This window comes from Triturus cristatus, chromosome 1_2 (assembly GCF_964204655.1).
Source record: "Triturus cristatus chromosome 1_2, aTriCri1.1, whole genome shotgun sequence".
Taxonomy (NCBI): Eukaryota; Metazoa; Chordata; class Amphibia; order Caudata; family Salamandridae; genus Triturus; species Triturus cristatus.
Window position 1 is genome coordinate 520,891,325 of NC_140580.1, and position 25,699 is coordinate 520,917,023.

At 45.7% G+C, this 25,699-nt stretch overlaps 1 protein-coding gene across 2 annotated transcripts in view; it reads left to right on the forward strand.

The window, feature by feature from the left end:
* Positions 1-25,699, forward strand: part of ENTPD1 (ectonucleoside triphosphate diphosphohydrolase 1) — a 248,134-nt gene that overhangs the window by 218,289 nt on the left and 4,146 nt on the right. The gene's annotated exons all lie outside the window — the stretch shown is intronic.

Sequence of the window (25,699 nt, forward strand, 5' to 3'; positions counted from 1 at the left end):
AGTCCTGGCTCGACAGTTGAGCCTGCTCCTGGGCTAGTTCTGCACTTCCCTGAGTTTCTGGGAGCCGGAGCGACCCCCACCTAACTCCTGAGTTCTGTGATGCCATGCCCTTCAGATTTGGGTCGCCCATTCCTCCTGATGTGCCTTTGTTCCCGTGGATTTGGGAGGGACCCCCTCTGGTTTTCTGCCTGTGGTTCTATACCCGGCTCCACTCGGGCCCCTTGGATCCACGGATGGACCCAGACTAGTGCCGGTTGTACCGCCTCGATCTTCCCTGTCTCCGGTCCCGATGCTGATGCTGCTGGTGCCTTACAGCGGCTTCATCCCTGACTCTGACATGGGCGCGAGGGGGCGTCTTTTGGCACCAACTGGAGCCATGCCTTCCATGCCAGAGCCAGAGCCGTATTCTTATGTGCTAGGATTCGAGGAAGAGTGGGAGGCTTCGCTGGACACTGAAGAATACCAGCCCCAAGATCCAACATGGGCTGGTGTGAGGATTTGGCAGAGGTCAGCAGACTGGACACCTCTCCAGATACTGGCATGGTCTCTCCTCCTACTGTGGCTAAGGAAGAGGGAGCCTCATTTGGTATGGTTGTGAGGAGGGTGATTGAGGTCCTGTACCCTAGCCTACCCTCCATGGCAGTCAAGACTAACTTCTTGACAGAGGTGCTTCAAACAGGATGACCTCCTCAGAACTGCTGCTCCCTCTCAGACATTCTGTTTGAGACTAGGACTAAACCCTGCACTGGGCTTTCTAAAAATAGTATGATTGCCCACCACTACCTCCTGGGGACCTGTTTAAGTCATCTGATAAGACGAGGGAGTGTCATCACTCGAGTCCTGGCTCGACAGTTGAGCCTGCTCCTGGGCTAGTTCTGCACTTCCCTGAGTTTCTGGGAGCCGGAGCGACCCCCACCTAACTCCTGAGTTCTGTGATGCCATGCCCTTCAGATTTGGGTCGCCCATTCCTCCTGATGTGCCTTTGTTCCCGTGGATTTGGGAGGGACCCCCTCTGGTTTTCTGCCTGTGGTTCTATACCCGGCTCCACTCGGGCCCCTTGGATCCACGGATGGACCCAGACTAGTGCCGGTTGTACCGCCTCGATCTTCCCTGTCTCCGGTCCCGATGCTGATGCTGCTGGTGCCTTACAGCGGCTTCATCCCTGACTCTGACATGGGCGCGAGGGGGCGTCTTTTGGCACCAACTGGAGCCATGCCTTCCATGCCATGAGGGAGCCTCATTTGGTATGGTTGTGAGGAGGGTGATTGAGGTCCTGTACCCTAGCCTACCCTCCATGGCAGTCAAGACTAACTTCTTGACAGAGGTGCTTCAAACAGGATGACCTCCTCAGAACTGCTGCTCCCTCTCAGACATTCTGTTTGAGACTAGGACTAAACCCTGCACTGGGCTTTCTAAAAATAGTATGATTGCCCACCACTACCACCTGGGGACCTGTTTCCTCACGTAACACCCTACCCCTGAGAGCTTGGTGATCCAAGCTTCCACCACCAGTGTAAATCCTGGCGCATTCCCTATCACTCCACTGGGGTAGGCTAGTACAGATGCTCGGGGACAATACCACAGTCATGTGGTACTGCAACAAACAGGATGGGGTATGGTCATGGACACTTTGTCAAGAGGCTCTGCGTCTCTGGACATGGCTGGAACGTCAAAGCATATCCTTGGTGGAGCAACACCTGGTGGGCTTTCTAAATGCTAGGGTGAACAAACTCAGTAGAAGATGTCTAGCAGATCATGAATGGCATCTCCACCTGGAGGTGGTGCAAGGTATTTTTCATCATTGGGGAGAGCCTTGGTTAAATCTGTTTGCCACTGCTGAGAACACAATGTCAGAGGTGCTGCACACTGGACTTTCTGAGGAGGCTCTCACTTGGAAACGCTTTTCATTTCAAGTGCAACTTAGGCCTCCTGGATGCCTTTCCTCCCAGAGTTCTGAAGAAGATCAGGAATGACCGGTCACAAGTCATCCTTGTAACTTCAGCTTGGGCTCTCAAAATTGGCATCTCAAGTTGTTTAGCATGGCCATTGGTCCTCTGATCAAACTGCCCCTTTTGGGAGGATCTTCTGTCGCAGCAGCAGGGGAGGGTTCTCCACCAGAACCTGTGAACACTCCGCCTTCATGTGTGGAGGTTGAGCGACGAGAGTTGACACCTTTCGGCTGAAGTCTGCAGTGTTATCTTAGCAGTTAGACAATCCTCCACAAAGAGGGTATACTCCTGCGGGTAAGTTTGTGGCATGGTGTGCAGAGAAACAGGTTCACTTGATTTTTGCTTCCCTTTATCATGTCCTTGTCTTTATCCTGTCTTTTACGCACTGCTGCATCCCTTTAAAGAAGAGGGATGATTTCATCGACTGGCCCCAAAAGGAGTGTTGTCGTTCTACCTTGATCACACCAGAGAGTTCCAGGTGAACAAATAACTTTTTGTGGGGTATGTTAGAGAAAAGAAGGTAAAGGTTGTGAAGAAGTGGATCATCTTCCGATAAATCGTGCTCTGCTTTAAGATTTGCTGCGCATTGGGCAAGAAGCAACCCCCTGAGGGTTTGCAGGCTCATTACACCAGAGCTATGTCTGCGACCACTGTGTTAGCACACTGAGTTTGGTCCTAGATATCTGCCATGCTGCAACATGGGCTTCTCCACACATTCACGAAGCTTTACTTCCTGGACAGTCCGGTCCATCGGGATAGGTACTTTGCTCCTTTGGTCCTTAGCTTAGAACTTTCTAGTGTAAACAGTTTTGTAACCCCACATCCGAGGTGGTATTGCTTGGGTATTTATTCTAAGGTAAAGAATCTGTGGCTAGAAGTCTCTATTGGATGAACAAATTACTTGCCTTCGGTAATGCCTTCTCTGGCAGACACTCTATCTAGCCTTAGCTTCCTTACCGAGCAACCCATCCTCCCTGCTCTGCAAACAGATTCCTAGTGACAGGGCTATCCCCCTTTCAAGACCACACCAGGGGTCAGTGTTCTTTGTGGTTCTGAGCTCCTGGTGTGGAAAGTCGTGAAAATAAACGGACATCAGTGCCCTGGGGTGGCACCTATATAGGTACCGCACACGTCACTTTTGGCACTGACGTCTCCACGTGCAGCCAAACGCCACCTCCTACTGGCACGCAGGGGTACTACTCATGAAAAAGTTTCCGGATGCAGTCGGACGCCTGGAGATAATTCCAAGGCAAGGAATCTGCACCTAGATATTCTCTACCACGTAAGGCGTAACCTAAGGTAGGTAACTTGTTCTCCGCTTATACTTTTGGCTCTGTGTCATGAATCTGCATGATAAGTGACTTGCAGTTAAGTTAGATGCAAGAATCTCTGGTTTCATGCAGACTCAACAACTGAGGATAACTTGAAAGGAGAGCCAAAAACCTTTGATTTGATGTTACTGGGCACCTTTTGACATACCCACACAAGAGTTAAAATACAAACATTAGGATCACCTTGCTAATTTCTTGCTACCAAATGCGCAGCAGGAGGTTGGCCAAATGGAACTTTGGTGGCAGGAGGGAAAATGCAACGGAAGTTATTTGCAATATGCAAAATTAAAGAGTATTAATAGCATACTTTGTGGGCACAGGGACTGGCCACTGTGACTTATCTTTTGTGCATATGACCGTTTGTGCTCCACAAGTGTTAACCACATTAGAGGTTGGTATGGTTGAATAGATGTATATGGAAATTAGATATAGTATACCATGCAAATAATCCAAAAATTCACCAAAATCACTTTATTAAAGGTACTATATGGTTTCTTCTGCTAATAAGACATTCATGTATGCTTTCTAAAAAAAAACCCCACAAAAACAGCTCGGAAATACCCCCCAAAATACATTTAAAGTTGTTATGGATATGGTTCATATAAAAATAACTTTAAAAATTGCCATTATTAGTAACCTATGCAGACATAATTGCTCCCTATGCTCTGCTTATGATGACCTCACACAAGGTCACGAATGACCTCTCAAATGACGTCATTAGTGACATAACTGGTCACATCATATATTATCTCCACATTGACATCACTGCATTTCCATAATATTTTGCGTACTTAAGTATGTGTTATTTGCTGATATTTATTGCCCTCACTTACCACCACCTTCGCCCAAGTACTAGGCTCAAACATAACCCTCTCATCAAAGACTCCGTCGAGCACAGCAGGGGTTCTGCTTACCAGATTTACACCATACGTGTCATGAAAAGAGAATGTCTTCTTGAAAGCATACATTTAGGGTTTAAAGCACAAAAACACAAAATGCTGTCAATCAAGCTTGATGAGATTAAATTGATGAAGAGCTTGGAATTTTTTTCTACACCGTCTTCAAATGTGCGATTTTAGGTACACTTTCGATCTGGCACCCAGAAAAGAACAGGGCAAACAAGAAGACCTTTTCTGTACTACACAGGGGGATAGATACGAAGGAGAGATGGAAGCAATATTTTTATATTCGATCTCCCGAGTTTTGAGAAATTTGCGAGTTGGATGATACCACAGCAAAAGTGAATACTCATAAAAGATTCCATTGCAATATACATTTTGAGACCGAGAAAGTGAGGAGGAATGATAAAAGGAATCAGACATTCGTTTGTTAAAAATTATCTACCCTTTTCATAGATATTGAGCCTGTGATTGTACTGTGAGAAAGTGGCTCTGTATATACTGTTCCCTAATAGGTACAGGGTGTACAGAGTCCACAGTCCCCCAGGGGCTGATAGAGGTTAAAGTTAGGTATGACCTTACTCTCTAAAGTGGTAGCTTGGTCGAGCAGTAAGGCAGTACCAGAGGACAGTGTAAAGCATTTGTTGTGCACACTCAGTCAGCAAATGGTCTCACACACTCAATAACTGAACTCTAGGCCAATGGTTTATATATATAAAATATATGCTTGTTTTATTTTTAGAACCACAAAGGGAATAAAAATATACTTTCTCAGAATGAGAGGTTGAATATAAATACTTTTGCAATAAGCAATGGATTTTTGTAAACAGTCACAGTTGGTTGCAATAAACAATCCTATTTCCTAAACATAACAATGCATTGAGCTCAATGGTAAATTCAGGTTACTTGTAATAAATTACTTTTCAGATTACTTTTGGAATTCCCGGTCTGGCTCCTAGATCCAGCCCTGGGACAATCTTCAGAATCAAGTGGTGAAAGTCGACTTAATTACTGTACTGATTTTTAAATAATATTTAGCTATTTCAAAAGTTGACACTTCGAAAATATTTCAAAGAAAACATTCAATGGATCTCTATGGCAAGAAATTCAAGTTGCAGGTAGAGTACTTTATCGTTACTTTTGTAATCCAGGTCTGAATACCTAGACTCAGCACTGGGGTCTTTATCAGAAACAGGTAAGTAATTACGTTTGCAGAAATTGTACGATTTTAAAAGAATATTTCAAGATTGCAGAAATCAACACTTAGAAGAAATTTCACAGAAAAGCAGTCAATGGTTTCCTATGGAAGAAAAAGGAGTTGGGGACAATATGGCTGCCGTGGGGAAGGCTGTGTAGGCAGCTAGCTCCCTCGCTCCTGGCGTTCTATCGTTTCCATCGTCAGAGAAGGAGAAATTTAGCTGCTACTACGAGTCTAAATGTTTGAAAACCGGCTATGGGGCTCTCGTGTCGATGTTACGGCTAATTACAGCTAAACGGGCTCATTTTACCTGGGCTCATCTTATCTGGTGACGGTGACCACGCTGGTCAGTATCGGCCAGCTGCTGCTACTATTGCTGCTGCGGAAGCCGCCCGGGCTGGGCAGGGCTACTCGGAGAGACGGAGAGACGGAAAACGGAGCAGCGCGGAACCTGAAAGGTGTTTTTTTTCATTTCTGACCGGAGGGCTGGATCCGAAGCTCCGCGCTGGCAGAGAGGCAGAGAGGCGTCGGCCATTTCCCAGTAGATTCTAGCAGCGGGGAAAAGTGTTTAATAACTGATTTTGATTCCATCGGAGTGTGGCTCGTGTAGGTCTGCCGAAGCCACAGAGCCACTGAGACAAAACGTATCAAAAAGGAGAAGAAATAATTACATCGCGTTCTTCCAGTATATAGCAATAACAATCTGCTACAAACTATCCTTGCGTCAGGCAGAGCTTACGAATGTTGCTAAACTTCTTTGAGTTCAATCGGCGGTCTCCGCTGTGGCGTGTTACACTTTGCTTGTGCTGGCCACAGAGCAGCGTTTTTCCCGGCAGAGGTGGCTCACGGAAGAAGAAGAGGACGCCACTTCCACTTTCTGTTGCCACACGCAGCAACAGAAAAACCGGCCCTGGGTCTGATTTGAATAACGTGGAGCAAGAGAACGAGGAGACCGAGATGGCAGAGGCAACCCCACTGATCTCTGGTAAAACCATCATCAAACAGGGTAAGAATTCTAATAAGGGGGCTGCTGTTAAATCTAATGAAATACCCGGCATAAAAAGCTCTGCGTTACAAACTTTACCAGATTTATTTGAAAAGCATGCTGCAAAAAAGAAAATAACTGATAATGATAATCAAAGCACTGATATAACCGCAGGACAGTCCGCCAATCAATCATCTACAAGTGGTGATAATCAGAATAACTTTAATAATCCCTCTACTCTGATACCCATTCTAATACCGACCGACTCTTCGAGGAAGGGGATTATGGGATTTGCAGTTCCGGGTGGAGCTATCACCAATAGAGTATGCTCTCCTCCATCGCTGGTATTACTATCAAATGAAACATCAAGCGAATCACGAAGTGTAAAAGAAACTAATGGGCATCAACATAATCAAGAGCTCCCTGAAAATTTTTATTCACTATCAGAACTCTCATCCGATGAAGCGACGGGTCTTAATAAAGACTGGGCAGACTTTAGTGGTGAGAGCCTATCTTCTGAGGGTGAGGGTGAGATCAGTATGAGTCCTGATAATACTAATGCGGCAACTATTATAAAAAAGAAGCTGAGGAAGAAGGGATCTTCTCGCACAATGAGCCAAGAGGCTGCTTCTAATTCCCTATCTTCTAATTTAATATCCACCGCCTCTGTTGCCAATGATATTTCGGGGTCTAGCCATAACGTTATACCTGATCCTAGTTTGCAGCAAGAGAACAACGAAGAGATCACACTGAAAACAATTTTTGATACCATGATGTGTCACAGAGCAGAGAGCAAGGCCGAGAATCAACGCATGCAAATGACATGTGCCAAAGTCAAAAACGCAGTACGACGTGCAATCAAATTATGCTCAGAGACTGCTGACAGGGTTACTGAAGCAGAGGCCAGGATATCTGTACTAGAAGAAGAATGTATGGCTCAAAGACAAGAAGTGGGAGATTTCAAAGTACAAAAGGATGACCTATCTGACAAACTAGCTAGTTTGGAAAATCAGGCCCGTAGAAGCAACTTGCGTTTTTTGGGGATCCCTGAAAATAAAGAAGGAGGGGACCCGAGGAAGTTTATCATTAATCTATTAAACGATGCTTTTCCTGAAATTATTGATTGGGATTGGGCTCGGGAAATACAACGAGCACATAGATTCCCTTTCACAACAAGGAAACCACGACAAGGTCAAGAGAACCATCCTAGGGCCATTCTGGTGTCATTCAATAATTTCCTTGCCCGCGAAGTGATATTTGCAAACGCCAGACCAGATAAGAAAGCGGATGGTCTAGGTTGTCAGTTTTTTGTGCGACCAGACTACTGTCAAGCTACTGTGGCTCAACGATGGCAACTGAAGCAACTAATCCCTGATTTTCAGAAGAAAGAAGTAGCAGTATTTCTTCAAGGTCCTGCAAAACTAAAGACTATATACAAGGGCTAGACAAAATACTTTATCTCTATAATCAAAGCTAAGGAGTATCTGGAATCTCTCTGAATAAACAAGAAGATCTTTGATGTATAGTATGATAAATCCAGAATTTGAGCGTAATAATTATATTGTTTAATAATTATTTGAATGCAGGACCATTATGTTTCTTTATCTTTATACTTTCCTTTCTTCTTTTCTGAATTTTCTCCTTCTCTCGCTTTTCTTCTTCTTTTCTTTCTTTTCCTTTTTTTTCTCTACTAAGGACGCCACGGGTTAGGGACACGGCATCCATACGTTTCAGGAACTGAAAGTTCCTGTGCCTCATATAGTGGGGAGGGTGGGGGGAGGGGTTCTGGGAATAAGGGTAGGGGTGGGTAAGGGCAAGGGTTGGTGGTGGGGGTGTAAGGCAGAGGTGTTCAACACAGGGATGAATATAAGGCATTTAAATGATAATATTGAAGAGCAAATACTTCTGATGACGGTCGATAATTTGTTTCTATTATTTTTGATATGTATAAAAAGGTGAAAATATGTACTATTAATATCAATGGTCTTAATGATTTAAAGAAGATCGCTATGTTCCGAACAATGCTCCAAGTGCTGAATATTGATCTGCTATGCATTCAGGAAACTCACATTTCATGGGATAAACGTTTTCTTCTGAATAATTTGGGATTGGAAGTCTTGATTACATCTAAGCAAATGGGTATCAAAAGAGGTGTTGCAATTTGCATGCGAAAGGGAATAGGGAAATGTTTAAAAACACTTTCTGATAAATGGGGTAGATGGGGACTGGCTGAGCTAAAAATTGGAAGCTGCAAATTTACTTTATGTTGTATTTATGGTCCCAATCTGGACGATGCCGAATTGTTTAACACTATGAATACAGAGCTATCCACTTGGACACAACCGATTATAGTCTGTGGAGACTTAAATATTCATATGTCAGCTGACTGGAATATTAAATCAGAGAAGAGATATACGGGTCGAAAGGTTAAAACTTATAAAGCACTTAGAGACCTGGTACTAAGTAATGGGTTAACTGATGTCTGGAATAAATTTCATTATAATGACCCCGGATATACTTTTTTTTCTACTCCTTATCAAAAATTTGTCCGTTTAGACTATTTTTTTGTATCCTCAGTTTTTTTGGAGAAAATTCGTATTGAGATATTACCACAAGTCATTTCCGATCATAATCCTATAATTGCTGAGATGCAATTTTCTACTGACTGCCAAAACTCCACCAGATCCTGGTCATTTCAAAGAAATTTATTACTAGATGAAGAATACCTTCAATTTATGGTTAATATCATTAAAGATTACTTTCTAATAAACAACGATACTGCCTCTCCACAAGTAGTTTGGGACTCTTTCAAATCTATTGTGCGTGGCGAGACAATCAGTTTTGCAAATTATAAGAGGAAAAAAAACCAAACAGATCTCAGGGACAGGCTAAACAAGATAAGGCAGGTCGAGCTGGAATTATCTACCGCATGCAAAAACAATGCTAATATAGAGGATGTACATACACGATTAACCATTGAACGCTCAGGTCTTCGTACACATATTGCTGAAGAAGTAGCTGTAAAATTTAAACAATATAAAACGGAACGTTACGAATTTAGCGAACGCACGGGAAAAATTTTAGCACAGCGCTTACGACAAAAATCTTCTTTTAATGAAATACAATGTGTTAAAGATACAAATGGGGTCCTTCACGAAAGTAGGGAAGGAATATTAGAGGCATTTCAGGGCTTCTATAAGATGCTGTATAACGACTATAACAATGAAACTGACAAGACTCTTAATCCCAAAGATTATTTACAAAACATCAACCAACTTTCTTTGTGCACAGATGATATAGATTTATTTTCTAGGTCAATAAGCTGGGAAGAGATTGAAAGGGCAATTATGAGTCTTGCAGCTGGTAAAGCTATGGGGCCCGATCAGATTCCTCTTGAATTTTATCGGACATTTAGACTCTTGCTGAAACCAGAGTTGCTTAAAATTTTTAATGTAGCATTTCAAGACAAAGCTCCTGACTCCTGGTCCATAGCTACTATAGTTGTTTTTGTTAAAAAGAACAAGGATCCAAAGGAATTAGGCTCGTATCGCCCCATCTCCCTGATTACAGCTGATAGTAAGATTTTTTCTAAAATTCTTGCAAATAGACTAAACGAAGTCATGCCGGGCTGTGTTTCTAATATTCAACACGGGTTTATTAAACACAGGGACACTACAGATCACGTTAAACGTGTTATTGCACTGCTGGATTGGGCTCAAGCAAAGGAATCCCCAGTCGGAGTTATCCTACTCGATGCTGAAAAAGCGTTTGATAGAGTAGACTGGGGGTTCCTTTGGTTTGTACTAAAATGGAAGGGTTTTCCACTACAATTTATTAAAGCCATACAGTCACTTTATTCTAATGCAAAGGGTGTAATAAGATTAGGCACAGATATCTCTAGTCCATTTTCAATTACCAGGGGGACCAGACAAGGGTGCCCCTGCTCTCCACTTTTATTTGCACTTTATCTAGAACCCTACTTGAATAGATTAATTATAGAACCCGGTATTCCACCTGTCCGACTCCATGAGATAGACCACAAAGTCTTAGCATATGCAGACGATGTGGCTATTGTAACTTCTGATTCTTCTTCTGCCTTACCTAAAATAATAGAAATTGCCAGTGAATTTGGTAAATTTTCTGGATACAAACTAAATATCTCAAAAACCCAAATTATACATTCTAAAACTGGTACACCCACTGATATGCTACTAAATGATACTGCTACATACCTTGGTGTAACTATATCATCTAAAATAGATGACATTGTTGGACTAAATCTGGATCCTTTACTCATATCCACCAATAGAACCTTAGAAAGGATAAATAATTTACATTTATCTTTATTTGGACGGACCAATGTCATTAAGATGCTGATTTTTCCAAAATTTCTGTATTTTTTTCGCACCATTCCCCTATTTTTCTCTATGTCCCTTTTTAATAAAATAGATAGGATACTGTCCAGATTTTTATGGGGGTATCGCCGTTCAAGAAGATCTCTAAAATGGTGCACTTTACCGCAAGGGCGTGGTGGGTTGGGATTTCCGAACTTTAGAATGTATTATTGGGCTATAACTTTTAAAACCATAAAGGTTTTATTATTTCATGATCATGTCAACGAAACCTTTATGTCACCATCTATTTTTGAAATGCTTATGGGTGCTCATGTGCGCCAATGTTTATTGATATTTATGGAGCCAAGCTATTACAAAAAAACAAAATTTAAGGTTCTTCTCTCTGCTTTTTTGGTTTGGAGACAAATTAATAAAGCTCTACGGATAACCTCAAAATATAATTTTTATACACCCATCTGTTGCAATGTTTCATTATCTGGTATTTCTCAAGATATCCCCACGAATCGATTCCGTCTGGGACAGATTCATTCAATTGGGCAATTGTACCAAAATGGGGCTCTAATGTCCTTTTCCAAACTTCAAGATATATTTGGTCTCTCCAGAAATGAATTTTTTAAATACTTACAAATTCGTAGTTTTCTGGAAAAAAAAACCTCTTATATAGTGACGCAATGGAGACCAATGTTGTTATGGAAAGCGGTAGGAGAGATAGCCGCATTGGTACAATCTATCAATTAATGGTCAACAGGCTGCATGATGATCTTGACCAACAAGCCCAGAAATGGGAAAGGAAACTGTGTATAGAAGGGATAGATCTTGCAAGGGCGTTTGAGATTAGCAATAAAACATTAATTAACAGCTCTCTTAAAAGTCAACATTACATGGCATCTCTAGATCTTTACTATACACCGGCAAAACTGGCCAAATGGAAAGCTACGAAAGGTATCAACTGTAGTCGTTGTGGAACTTTAGCAGCAGACTCATGTCATATGTTTTTTAGCTGTTCTGAACTAATTGTATATATAAATAGGATAGAAAAGTTTTTGACTAAATTGCTTAATACTAATATCAAGTTATGTCCATCTGTGATTATTTTTGGCTTATATGTTCCATCTGAGAGCTTATCTGCTGATCAAGAACATTTTCTTTTTATTGGAATGTCCATCTATCGTTTTTGTATTACCTCAAGATGGTTAGATGCTGATCCACCATCATTTGAGCAATGGTTGGGAAAGCTGTTAAATGTTTATAGAATGGATAAAGCAGTGTACAAATTGAAAGGACACAGAAAGAAGATATTTGCTAGGAAACTATGGTCTCCTATTGAAAATTGGATTTAATCTAATAACGACCACATCTGTAAAAAGAGATATCTTATGTTTTCTATGTCTTACCGGTTTACTTTCTCTTCTTTTTCATTTATTTCTTACTTTGTTTTGTTAATAATGTATCAACAATTATGCGAATGATTGTCATTGGTTAAAATGTTTTTCTCATCCTTGTATTTTGTATGCCTCTGCCACTGAAAATAAAAAAAAAAATATTAAAAAAAAAAAAATGGAAGAAAAAGGAGTTAAAGGTAAGTGTAGTTGTGGGTACTTTTCAGAGTCAGTGCTGGGCACCAAGATCCAGCACTGGGAGTTCACCTAAGAGCAGGTGAGTAAATTCGTTTTTGGTACTCGGCTGATTTTTGGTGAATATTTTGAGTTTTGAAAAGTTCACACTTAGAAGAATTTCCAAGAAAAAGCCAGCCAATGTTACCCTATGAGGAAAATGAAGATCGCGGTTTAAGGGTAAGTTCTCGACTGGCAGGGTTGAAGTTCTGGGCATAGACTCAGGGGTCTCCCAGTGTCAGGTAGGTACAGTCAGTTCACCCTCAGCGGTTTCAGGACGGCCGGGTGCAGAGAGAGTTAGGCCCAATGTTAGCCTATGAGGAATAGGGGGGCCTGGTTTGGTGGCTGCTGACTAGCAGGCCACGCGGTTGTGGGAGCTGGGCTCCTGGTCACTCACTCAGGGCAAGTGGGGAAGTAGGCTAGTGTAGAGATTGCATTGCCAGGGCCACTCGGGCGGCTGGGTGCAGGGTGCTTTTGAGCCGTCGGGCGCTCAATGTAAATCAATGGCAATGTTCCGGTCTGGAAAAAGGCTGCAAGCTCGGGGACGAGGATGCTTCAGGTGCCACCACCACTTCGAGAGGTAAGTTGGGTAGTTGTAGGTTAGGTGGGTACCCCGGGATTGGGCACAGGGGGCCGCAGGGGGCCGCAGGGCGCCGGGTGCAGGGGTGCCTTTTGATGTCGGAAATCTTACCCTCTTGTTGATCGCGGTTGGGGTGGCACTCTGTTCTGAGGCTGCAGGCTTCTTCCGGAATGTCGAGGGGGGTCCTTGGGTGCCGGACTCGGAGTCACAGTCGCCGTGGGGTCGTCCTCAGGGTCTTTGTCCACTCCGGCACTGGCCAGGCTTGGCTGGTGCAGAGTGTGTTGGGTCCGCGGTTCCGGGCTGCTGCCAGGGGTTAAAAATAGGTTTCTGAGTAGAGCCTCTACTCATGGGAGTCCCAGGGGCTTAGAGCCAAAAGGTAGCCAGGTCCTCCGGGGTTTGGTGAGGTTGCTGGCCACGAGAGATGCCGCGCTGGTGCAGGTCCGGGAGTCGACAGGCCGGTAGGGCTGGGGCCAAAGCAGTTGGTGTCTTCTTCCCTTTTTAGCAGCTGCAGGGCAGGTCTTTGTTCTTCTTGCTCTTCTTGTAGTTTTTCGAATCTGGAATCTCGGGAAGGAAGGTTCAGGGGGCCCCTAAATACTAGATTTAGGGGCGTTACAGGTAGGTGAAGGCCAGGGACCAATGGGTCCTTGTCCTGGGGTGGGTACACCCCCTATCCTGCCTCTCTCCTGTGGGAGGGGGGCAGTAGCCTAATCCTGATAGGGTAGGGCCCCCCATCTTCAAGATGGCGAGAGCCCGGAGATGTGCTTCACCTCGCCTCCCCCACATGAGGGGTGGGGTGGGCAGGCTGGCACATCCCCTGTCTTTGTATGGGGTTTCCGGCCAAGCTTCCCACCAGAGTGGGGGGTTGCAGTGGCCTGGGGAAACTCCAAGAGGCGGCATGCCTTTGAAGCTTCCCTTTGCTCATCCTGGGGGAGGAGATTTGTCACCTCACCCAGGATGTGCATTGTTGCAGGCCCGGGAGAGCAGGGGCTCTCCCACCCAGGGGTCCAGCAACGTGTCTGCTGTGTGGCAGCCTGGGCAGCCTCAGAGCAGACGTGGATTGTAGGTTAGTTGTAAGGGGGCATCTCTAAGATGCCCTCTGGGGTGCTTAGTACAGTAAATCCCACACTGGCATCAGTGTGGGTTTAATGTGCTGAGAAGTTTGATACCAAACTTCCCAGTCTTCAGTGTTGCCATTATGGTGCTGTGGAGCTCGTGTTTGACGAGCTCTCAGCACCATGTACTTTTAAATGGCAGAACTGCACTTACAGTGCCCAGGAATGGACCCGGGTACTGTAGGGGCACAGGGCTCCTGCTCCTGTGCCCACACCATAGGCGTAAAGCACCCAGCTAGAGGGGTGACTGATATATGCCTTGGCAGTGTAGGTGATGGGCATGGCACACAGAGATGTGTGCCATGTCGACTCTTTGTTTTGTCCTGCACCCAGACACTCAGCCTGCAAAGGCAGTGTGTGTGTGTAAGGGTACAGGTCCTCTAAGGGTGGCACAACGAGTGCTGCAGCCCCTAGAGGCCTTCCCTTGCCACAAGGCCCTGGGTACCTAGGGTACCATTTACCAGGGGCTGACATGTGGCTAGGGTTTGCCAATTTGGAGTTGGTGTGTTTTAAGGAAGGGACATAGGCCCTGGGCACCTGATTGGCAGGAGTCCAGGGTACACTTAATCAAAGTACATTCAGCAATTTAGCAAAAAGTGGGGGCATACCATGCAAGAAAGATGGCACTTTCTCACACAACCCCCCCCCCCAAACGAAAGGTGATGAGACTAACCTTGTCCTATGGAGTCTTCATTGTCTAAGTGGAAGAACCTGGAAAGTCCATCTGCATTGGCATGGGCAGTCCCTGGTCTGTGTTCCACTTCAAAGTCCATTCCCTGTAGGGAGATGGACCACCTTAGTAGTTTTGGATTTTCCCCTTTCATCTGCATTAGCCATCTGAGGGGTCTGTGGTCAGTTTGAACTAGGAAGTGGGTGCCAAACAAGTATGGCCTCAGCTTCTTCAGGGACCAAACCACAGCAAAGGCCTCCCTCTCAATGGCACTCCAACGCTGCTCTCTGGGGAGTAGCCTCCTGCTTATAAAAGCAACAGGTTGGTCTTGGCCTTCATCATTGGTCTGGGATAGGACCGCTCCTATCCCTAGCTCAGAGGCATCAGTCTGCACTATGAACTGCTTGGCATAATCTGGAGCTTTTAGAATTGGTGCTGAGCACATTGCTTCTTTTAGGGTGTCAAAAGCCTTTTGACAACTAACTGTCCAGTTAACTTTCTTGGGCATTTTCTTGGAGGTGAGTTCTGTGAGGGGGGTCACAATGGACCCATACCACTTCACAAACCTCCTGTAGTACCCAGTCAAGCCAAGGAATGCCCTGACTTGGGTCTGGGTTGTTGGAGCTATCCAGTCCATGATGGCCTGGATCTTGGGCTGTAAGGGCTGTACCTGACCTCCACCTACAAGGTGGCCCAAGTACACCACAGTGCCCTGCCCTATCTGGCATTTGGATGCCTTGATAGTGAGACCTGCATTCTGCAGAGCCTCTAAAACCTTCCCAAGGTGGATCAGGTGATCCTGCCAGGTGGAGCTAAAGACAGCAATATCATCAAGATAAGCTGCACTAAAGGACTCCAACCCAGCTAGGACATGGTTCACCAACCTCTGGAAGGTGGCAGGGGCATTCTTTAACCCAAAAGGCATCACAGTAAACTGATAATGCCCATCAGGGGTGCAGAATGCTGTCTTTTCTTTTGCTCCTGGGGCCATGCCAATCTGCCAGTACCCTGCAGTTAAGTCAAAGGTACTGAGGAATTTGGCAGCCCCCAATTTATCTATCAGTTCATCTGCTCTTGGGATAGGTTGAGCATCTGTCTTGGTGACAGAGTTGAGCCCTCTATAATTCACACAAAACCTCATCTCTCTCTTTTCACCCTGTTGATGGGGTTTGGGGACCAGAACCACTGGGCTAGCCCAGGGGCTCTCAGAAGGCTCAATGACCCCTAACTCCAGCATCTTGCTGACCTCAGCTTTGATGCTTTCCTTGACTTGATCTGACTGTCGATAGATTTTATTTTTGACAGGTGCACTGTCACCAGTGTCCACATCATGGGTACACCAGTTTGTCAGACCAGGGGTCAGGGAAAAGAGGCTAGCATATTGTTGCAAGATTTGCTTGCAGTCAGTCTGCTGTTGGGCAGAGAGGGTGTCTGAGAAAATCACACCCTCTACTGACCCATCTTTTGGGCTGTAGGATAGGAGGTCAGGGAGTGGTTCACTCTCTGCTTCCTGTTCTTCATCAGTCACCATCAGTATGGTGATGTCAGCCCTATCATTGTAGAGTTTAAGGCAGTTCACATGGATGACCCTTTTGGGTGTCCTGCTAGTGCCCAGGTCAACTAGATAGGTGACCTCACTCTTTCTTTCTATTATAGGGTAAGGGCCACTCCATTTATCTTGGAGAGCCCTTGGTGCCACTGGCTCCAAAACCCACACCTGTTGCCCAGGTTGAAATTAAACCAGTGCAGCTTTTTGGTCATACCAGTGCTTCTGGAGCTCCTGGCTGGCCTCAAGGTTCTTGGATGCCTTTTCCATGTACTCAGCCATTCTGGACCTTAGGCCAAGCACATAGTCCACTATGTCTTGTTTGGGTTCTTGAAGAGGCCTCTCCCAGCCCTCTTTTACAAGACAAAGTGGTCCCCTTACAGGATGACCAAACAGAAGTTCAAAGGGTGAGAAACCTACTCCCTTCTGTGGCACTTCTCTGTAAGCGAAAAGCAAGCATGGTAACAGGACATCCCATCTCCTTTTGAGTTTTTCAGGAAGCCCCATGATCATACCTTTCAATGTCTTGTTGAATCTCTCAACAAGGCCATTGGTTTGTGGGTGGTAGGGGGTAGTAAACTTATACTGCACCCCACACTCCTTCCATATGTGTGTTAGGTAAGCGGACATGAAGTTGGAACCTCTGTCTGAAACCACCTCCTTAGGAAAACCCACCCTGGTGAAGACACCCAGGAGGGCCTTGGCTACTGCAGGAGCTGTAGTAGTCCTAAGGGGAATTGCTTCAGGGTACCTAGTGGCATGATCCACTACCACTAGAATAAACGTGTTCCCTGAGGCTGTGGGTGGCTCAAGTGGACCCACAATGTCCACTCCTACCCTTTCAAAGGGGACCCCCACCACTGGTAGTGGAATGAGGGGGGCCTTTGGGTGGCCACCTGTCTTGCCACTGGCCTGACAGGTGACACAGGAGCTGACAAACTCCTTCACCTTTTGGTGCATCTGGGGCCAGTAGAAGTGACTCACTAGCCTTTCCCAAGTTTTGGATTGCCCCAGATGTCCAGCTAGGGGGATGTCATGAGCCAAAGTTAGGAGGAACTCCCTGTACTTCTGTGGCACTACCACCCTCCTGGTGGCTCCAGGAGTGGGGTTTCTTGCCTCAGCATACAGTAATCCCTCTTCCCAATAAGCTCTGTGGGTACCACTGACATCTCCCCTGGCTTCTGATACAGCTTGCTGCCTCAGGCTTTCAAGAGTGGGACAGTCTCGCTGACCCTGGCACAGCTCTTCCCTAGAGGGTCCCCCTGGGCCCAAGAGTTCAACCATGTAAGGGTCAAGCTCCATGGACTCAGTTCCCTCAGGGGTACCCAAATCCTCTCCCTGGGAAGAGGGGTCCTGAATCGTTTGCTGTGTAGAAGCTGGTTCCCCAGTCTTCTTTCCTTTTCTCTTGGTTGGCTGGGCCATTATTCCAGACTCCAGACCTACTTTTTCACCCTTCCTCTTGCTCTGTGCTCTGGATTGCACACACACCAATTCAGGGATGCCCAGCATGGCTGCATGGGCCTTCAGTTCAACCTCAGCCCAGGCTGAGGTTTCCAGATCATTTCCAAGCAGACAGGCAGCTGGCAACTTTGGAGAGACCACTACCTGTTTCAGGCCAGTAACCCCCCCCCCCCCCCCCCCCCCCAGCCTAATGTTACCATGGCCATGGGATGACTAGTGGTGACACTGTCAGCGTTGGTGACTGGGTAAGACTTCCCAATCAAGTATTGCTCAGGGGAAACCAGTGTGTCTTTCACCATAGTGACACTGGCACCTGTATCCCTCAGAGCTTCTACCCTAGTTCCATTCACCCAGGGGTACTGTAAGTATTTCTTTAAGTTGGGGGGCCACACAGCTACAGTGGCAAACTCCACTTCTCCCAATGAGACTAAACTTGCTTCAGTGTGTTCCCAGATTTGCTCAGGGTACACCTCTGATCCCATTTGTATGCTTGCTGCCCCAGGAGTAGCTGTACTGGGTGCCTTAGGGGCTTTGTTTTGGGGGCAAGCTACAGTTAGGTGTCCCTGCTTTTTACAGGTATTACACCAGGCCTTTAAGGGATCAAAGTTCTTCCCCCTATATGGTTGGGGCACATAGGGAGTAGTTTGGGTCCCACCCACCTGAACAGGTTTTTGGGACCCTTTGGAAGACTCAGACTTTTTATCTTGGGGATTCTCACCACCTTTCCCCTGGGGAGGTTTTGTGACCACTTTCTTTTGGTCACCCCCAGTGGTTGTCTTGGTCACCCTAGTCTTGACCCAGTGGTCTGCCTTCTTTCCCAATTCTTGGGGAGAAATTAGACCTAGGTCTACCAAATGCTGATGCAACTTTTCATTTGTGCAGTTACTCAAAATATGTTCCTTCATGAATAAATTGTACAATCCAGTAAAATCCTGCACACCATGTCCAGCTAACCAACGATCCAGTGTCTTCACTGAGAAATCTACAAAATCAATCCAGGACTGGGTCTGGGTTTTGTGAGCCCCCCTGAATCTAATTCTATACTCCTCAGTGGTGAATCCAAATCCCTCAATCAGAGCTTTCTTCATGAGGTCATAGGATCCTGCCTCTGGCCCAGAAAGGGTCAGAAGCCTGTCTCTGCAGTTACCAGAGAACAGTTCCCACAGGAGTGCCCCCCAGAGAGGTTTCTTCACTTTTCTGATATCACAAGCCCTCTCAAAGGCTGTGAACCATTTGGTAATATCATCACCTTCCTCAAATTTAGGGACAATCCCTTTTGGGATTTTAAGGTCAGAAGTTTCCTCCCTATCCTTATTTTTGTTATTGCTGCCACCATTGATGGGTGCTAAACCCATCTCTCTCCTTTCTTTTTCTAGAGCCAGGAGCCTGGACTCTAGCTCTAATCTCTTGGCCAGCCTCACAAGGCTGTCCTCTTCACTGGGGGGTCCCCCAGTGTTCTCTCTGGGACCAGAGCCACCTGTGTAGTCTCTAGGTTCCCAGATGCTAATTCTTGAGAGGGAGGGTATGGGTGCCCTTTCCTCCCTAGGGAATAGCCCAGGGGGGTTGTTGTCAACCTCTTCTGCTTCCCTTTCCTCATCTGACTGGCCATCACCATGTTCAGATGGGTGGTCCTTAGCATACTCAGCCAAGAGCTCCTGGAGCCCTAGTTTGGTTGGATGCAGACCCATTTGTAATTTTTTAAGTTTACATAAGGACCTCAATTCCTTGAAAGACAAGTGTAAGTAAGGTGTGAGGTCGAGCTCCTCCACCAGGTCCATGTTATTATTATCACTAATAGCTGGGTTTGTTTGAGACATTCTAACCTGACAGTTCTAACCCTCTACCCTGACTATAGTGACTTTTATTGTTCTAAATTCTAATGGGACTTAAGCAAGGCCCTAGCAAGACTTTTAGTAATTTTGGAAAGACCAATCAGAATTCTAAAGGCAATTTTTAAGAGTTCTGTCGTGTGATCAGATGGTAACCAAGTAGTCCAACAAATGCAAGTTTGTATCCCACCGCTGATCCACCAATGTGAGAAAGTGGCTCTGTATATACTGTTCCCTAATAGGTACAGGGTGTACAGAGTCCACAGTCCCCCAGGGGCTGATAGAGGTTAAAGTTAGGTATGACCTTACTCTCTAAAGTGGTAGCTTGGTCGAGCAGTAAGGCAGTACCAGAGGACAGTGTAAAGCATTTGTTGTGCACACTCAGTCAGCAAATGGTCTCACACACTCAATAACTGAACTCTAGGCCAATGGTTTATATATATAAAATATATGCTTGTTTTATTTTTAGAACCACAAAGGGAATAAAAATATACTTTCTCAGAATGAGAGGTTGAATATAAATACTTTTGCAATAAGCAATGGATTTTTGTAAACAGTCACAGTTGGTTGCAATAAACAATCCTATTTCCTAAACATAACAATGCATTGAGCTCAATGGTAAATTCAGGTTACTTGTAATAAATTACTTTTCAGATTACTTTTGGAATTCCCGGTCTGGCTCCTAGATCCAGCCCTGGGACAATCTTCAGAATCAAGTGGTGAAAGTCGACTTAATTACTGTACTGATTTTTAAATAATATTTAGCTATTTCAAAAGTTGACACTTCGAAAATATTTCAAAGAAAACATTCAATGGATCTCTATGGCAAGAAATTCAAGTTGCAGGTAGAGTACTTTATCGTTACTTTTGTAATCCAGGTCTAAATACCTAGACTCAGCACTGGGGTCTTTATCAGAAACAGGTAAGTAATTACGTTTGCAGAAATTGTACGATTTTAAAAGAATATTTCAAGATTGCAGAAATCAACACTTAGAAGAAATTTCACAGAAAAGCAGTCAATGGTTTCCTATGGAAGAAAAAGGAGTTAAAGGTAAGTGTAGTTGTGGGTACTTTTCAGAGTCAGTGCTGGGCACCAAGATCCAGCACTGGGAGTTCACCTAAGAGCAGGTGAGTAAATTCGTTTTTGGTACTCGGCTGATTTTTGGTGAATATTTTGAGTTTTGAAAAGTTCACACTTAGAAGAATTTCCAAGAAAAAGCCAGCCAATGTTACCCTATGAGGAAAATGAAGATCGCGGTTTAAGGGTAAGTTCTCGACTGGCAGGGTTGAAGTTCTGGGCATAGACTCCGGGGTCTCCCAGTGTCAGGTAGGTACAGTCAGTTCACCCTCAGCGGTTTCAGGACGGCCGGGTGCAGAGAGAGTTAGGCCCAATGTTAGCCTACGAGGAATAGGGGGGCCTGGTTTGGTGGCTGCTGACTAGCAGGCCACGCGGTTGTGGGAGCTGGGCTCCTGGTCACTCACTCAGGGCAAGTGGGGAAGTAGGCTAGTGTAGAGATTGCACTGCCAGGGCCACTCGGGCGGCTGGGTGCAGGGTGCTTTTGAGCCGTCGGGCGCTCAATGGAAATCAATGGGAATGTTCCGGTTTGGAAAAAGGCTGCAAGCTCGGGGACGAGGATGCTTCAGGTGCCACCACCACTTCGAGAGGTAAGTTGGGTAGTTGTAGGTTAGGTGGGTACCCCGGGATTGGGCACAGGGGGCCGCAGGGCGCCGGGTGCAGGGGTGCCTTTTGATGTCGGAAATCTTACCCTCTTATTGATCGCGGTTGGGGTGGCACTCTGTTCTGAGGCTGCAGGCTTCTTCCGGAATGTCGAGGGGGGTCCTTGGGTGCCGGACTCGGGGTCACAGTCGCCGTGGGGTCGTCCTCAGGGTCTTTGTCCACTCCGGCACTGGCCAGGCTTGGCGGGTGCAGAGTGTGTTGGGTCCGCGGTTCCGGGCTGCTGCCAGGGGTTAAAAATAGGTTTCTGAGTAGAGCCTCTACTCATGGGAGTCCCAGGGGCTTAGAGCCAAAAGGTAGCCAGGTCCTCCGGGGTTTGGTGAGGTTGCTGGCCACGAGAGATGCCGCGCTGGTGCAGGTCCGGGAGTCGACAGGCCGGTAGGGCTGGGGCCAAAGCAGTTGGTGTCTTCCCTTTTTAGCAGCTGCAGGGCAGGTCTTTGTTCTTCTTGCTCTTCTTGTAGTTTTTCGAATCTGGAATCTCGGGAAGGAAGGTTCAGGGTGCCCCTAAATACTAGATTTAGGGGCGTTACAGGTAGGTGAAGGCCAGGGACCAATGGGTCCTTGTCCTGGGGTGGGTCACCCCCTATCCTGCCTCTCTCCTGTGGGAGGGGGGCAGTAGCCTAATCCTGATAGGGTAGGGCCCCCCATCTTCAAGATGGCGAGAGCCCGGAGATGTGCTTCACCTCGCCTCCCCCACCTGAGGGGTGGGGTGGGCAGGCAGGCACATCCCCTGTCTTTGTATGGGGTTTCCGGCCAAGCTTCCCGCCAGAGTGGGGGGTTGCAGTGGCCTGGGGAAACTCCAAGAGGCGGCATGCCTTTGAAGCTTCCCTTTGCTCATCCTGGGGGAGGAGATTTATCACCTCACCCAGGATGTGCATTGTTGCAGGCCCGGGAGAGCAGGGGCTCTCCCACCCAGGGGTCCAGCAACGTGTCTGCTGTGTGGCAGCCTGGGCAGCCTCAGAGCAGACGTGGATTTTAGGTTAGTTGTAAGGGGGCATCTCTAAGATGCCCTCTGGGGTGCTTAGTACAGTAAATCCCACACTGGCATCAGTGTGGGTTTAATGTGCTGAGAAGTTTGATACCAAACTTCCCAGTCTTCAGTGTTGCCATTATGGTGCTGTGGAGCTCGTGTTTGACGAGCTCTCAGCACCATGTACTTTTTAAATGGCAGCACTGCACTTACAGTGCCCAGGAATGGACCCGGGTACTGTAGGGGCACAGGGCTCCTGCTCCTGTGCCCACACCATAGGCGTAAAGCACCCAGCTAGAGGGGTGACTGATATATGCCTTGGCAGTGTAGGTGATGGGCATGGCACACAGAGATGTGTGCCATGTCGACTCTTTGTTTTGTCCTGCACCCAGACACTCAGCCTGCAAAGGCAGTGTGTGTGTGTAAGGGTACAGGGCCTCGAAGGGTGGCACAACGAGTGCTGCAGCCCCTAGAGGCCTTCCCTTGCCACAAGGCCCTGGGTATCTAGGGTACCATTTACCAGGGGCTGACATGTGGCTAGGGTTGCCAATTTGGAGTTGGTGTGTTTTAAGGAAGGAACATAGGCCCTGGGCACCTGATTGGCAGGAGTCCAGGGTACACTTAATCAAAGTACATTCAGCAATTTAGCAAAACGTGGGGGAATACCATGCAAGAAAGATGGCACTTTCTCACATGTACTAAAAGCCATGGGCTCTGAATTATAATTCTTAGAGATTTGGGAATGCTGCGATGGTACCAGTTCTGTGGCGAATTAGAGGACAAGATTTTTCTCCATCCTTTAGTGATCCGGTACGTGCAGTGCTGGAAGTGCATGGAACATCGTCTAAGGGGCAAGCAGTTTCAGCCGCACTGGCCAGATATGATGCACACTTGCAAATCCTTACATGAAAGGCAATGCAGTCTTCTCAAGAAAGTCTCTTACACATCAGTATCGGAGTTAAAGGCAATCAAAATTGTGTTGCATGTTTTCCCTTCCCATCAACAGGGCAAACCAATGCTATGTGGTACCTGAACAAGCTAAGGGGCGGATAGGATGTCACTTCATGTGCTAGGAGCCTCTGGTTTCAGGACATAGACAGAAAAATTAGGCAGTTGGTACTTCATGTATGGGGATAAAGAGAACAAGATAACACTGTACCCAAGCAGACTTTTCTTGACTGTAAAGGTAGCTCACATACATTTTGAGCATTTGGAGTGTTCGGTGTTCCACTGATAGATCGATTTACTACCAAAGAGAACAAGATTTGTCTGCAGTGCAGTATTGTTTGCATGTGTTATATTTAGAGCACATACTAGGAGATTCTCTCTTGCTATGGCTTTTAGGCACTCTGTCTATAAAGAATTTGCATCACTGCCTCTGATACGAAGTGTTTCACAAGATTTTAGCTCCGAAAACTCATGTAACTGTAATTACTTCTGGTTGGTGTTTCACCAATATTATCCTGACCTTCTGCTTCTTAGCTGTGCACCATTGTAGCCTTTTTCCAAAACAGGGGCAGTTATAGCATCCCAAACCAGTTTCCTCATGGTTAATGCCTGGAATTTGAGAGGCTAGATCTCATCATATCTCCATCAGGAGGGTTTATATGCCCTCATAGTAGGGTGTAGATCTTTGACTAGAACATTTGATATAAGTAAGTAGGTTGTTTGTGTCTATTCTGCATGTTCTATTGATCCTTTACAGGCTCAGACGGTTCAGAGTTTGGAATTCAACATTTCTTTAGTGATGAAATGCCTTCATGTTAGCACATAAAAGTGCTATATGGCCATTATTTTGGGCAATCTGTGTTCTCCCAAGCACAGCCCTTTCTTTAGGATATCTTTTGGGGTGAGGCCTTTAATGGCATAAAGAATACCCGCCCTTCCGTCCAGACATCTCATGGTCCTGCATATCTTCATTTCATTCTGATTTGAGTTTTGATGGATCATCATTTTCAGCCCATGCACTCGAGTCAGTTGAAGTTTCTTTCTTTAATTTTTTTGTTGGCAACTATTCTGCAAGTGAACTTCAGGTTCTTTGTGTCTCCTTTTTCACTACGTTTCTTTAGTGAAATATGATGCTACAGATGAAACCTTCTTTTCTACCAAAGGTGGTTTTGGAGTTTCACGTCTCTCAAATCATTTAAATTCCAACTTTCCTCTTCCTTTCTTGTAGACAGAAGAGATTAGATCGCTTTAAATTATGTAATTTATAGGTCTCGGAAGTAAGATCATTTCTTTTTTATTCTTTCAAATCTCAAGAATGGGCCAACTGATTTCCATCTGATGTTCTACTGGTAAATCACTGACTTGAGTTAGATTAGAAGCGCCCCACTCTTCTGCTAGAAGGTGTGGACATAACTTTGGCACTTTAGGAGATGTATCTATTCAGTCAATTTGTGATGCTGCTACCTACCCCTCTATCTATTATTACACTAAACATTATCGTCAGGAAACGTGTACTTGTTCAATCTCTATTTGTAGAGCAGTCTTGCTGTCCTTCATTGTATAAGAATGCATTTTATTCTTGACCCTCTTCCTTTTATTTGTGAGCAGTTAAAACAATAATTGGCAAAGTAAATAGGTCTCATCTGTAAGATCTTTTGGATATGCCAAGATTTTTGGCAATATTGTACAGCATCAGCAAATAAAAGACACTTTGGCGCAAGTCGTGCATGAATAAGTATGCGTCATGACGCTACTGGCGCTTGCATTGTCAAGTATGCATGCTCAAGTGTGATCACGTATGCACTTGCATACATCAGCACAAATTTGTGCACCGGTTTAATGACGTAAGTCTCATTTCATTAAAGTTTTTATGTACCGATCAAAGACGGCGGATGCCACTTGGAGCAGTAAATAAAAAAGAAATTTGCAATTGCTGCAAAGCCAATTTTTGCCACCAGAGCAGCCCAGCAGAAAATAGAAGCTGCCGGGCCCACTAAAAAACTAAATATTTAATGGCTCGCAAGATATTTGAACAACAAAGGAGCTGTTGGAAGGGGAAAAAGCACATGAGGGAAGCAATGGGGGAGTGAGTGGGTGGTGGATAAAAATAAAGCTGGGCTGGTGGATAAGGGAGGAAGAAGGTAACCGCAGCACATAAGGGTGAGAGAAAGTGGGGGGAAGGGAGCGGGCATTATGGGAACCGCAGCACCCGAGGGAAAGAGCAACAGAGTGTGCAGAGGTGGATATTTTTGGGTGGGGGAGAAGCATGGAAGGCAGAGAGTTCGCAAACACATGCCTTTTCATGGTGTTCTTCGCGAAAAATAAGTTTCCTCTAATTGTGAGCCAAGGAATGATGCAATTCCGAAATGTAAAAGGATGATAAAAAGGCTATGCTGCACAGGAGGGAACCCTAAGACGAGAAAGGCAAGCCTTTGAATAGAAAGCAAACAAATGAGTGACAAAGCCAACCAATGGCAAGAAGAGGGCTGACCCAAAAACCAATTGGCTTTGCCAAAGA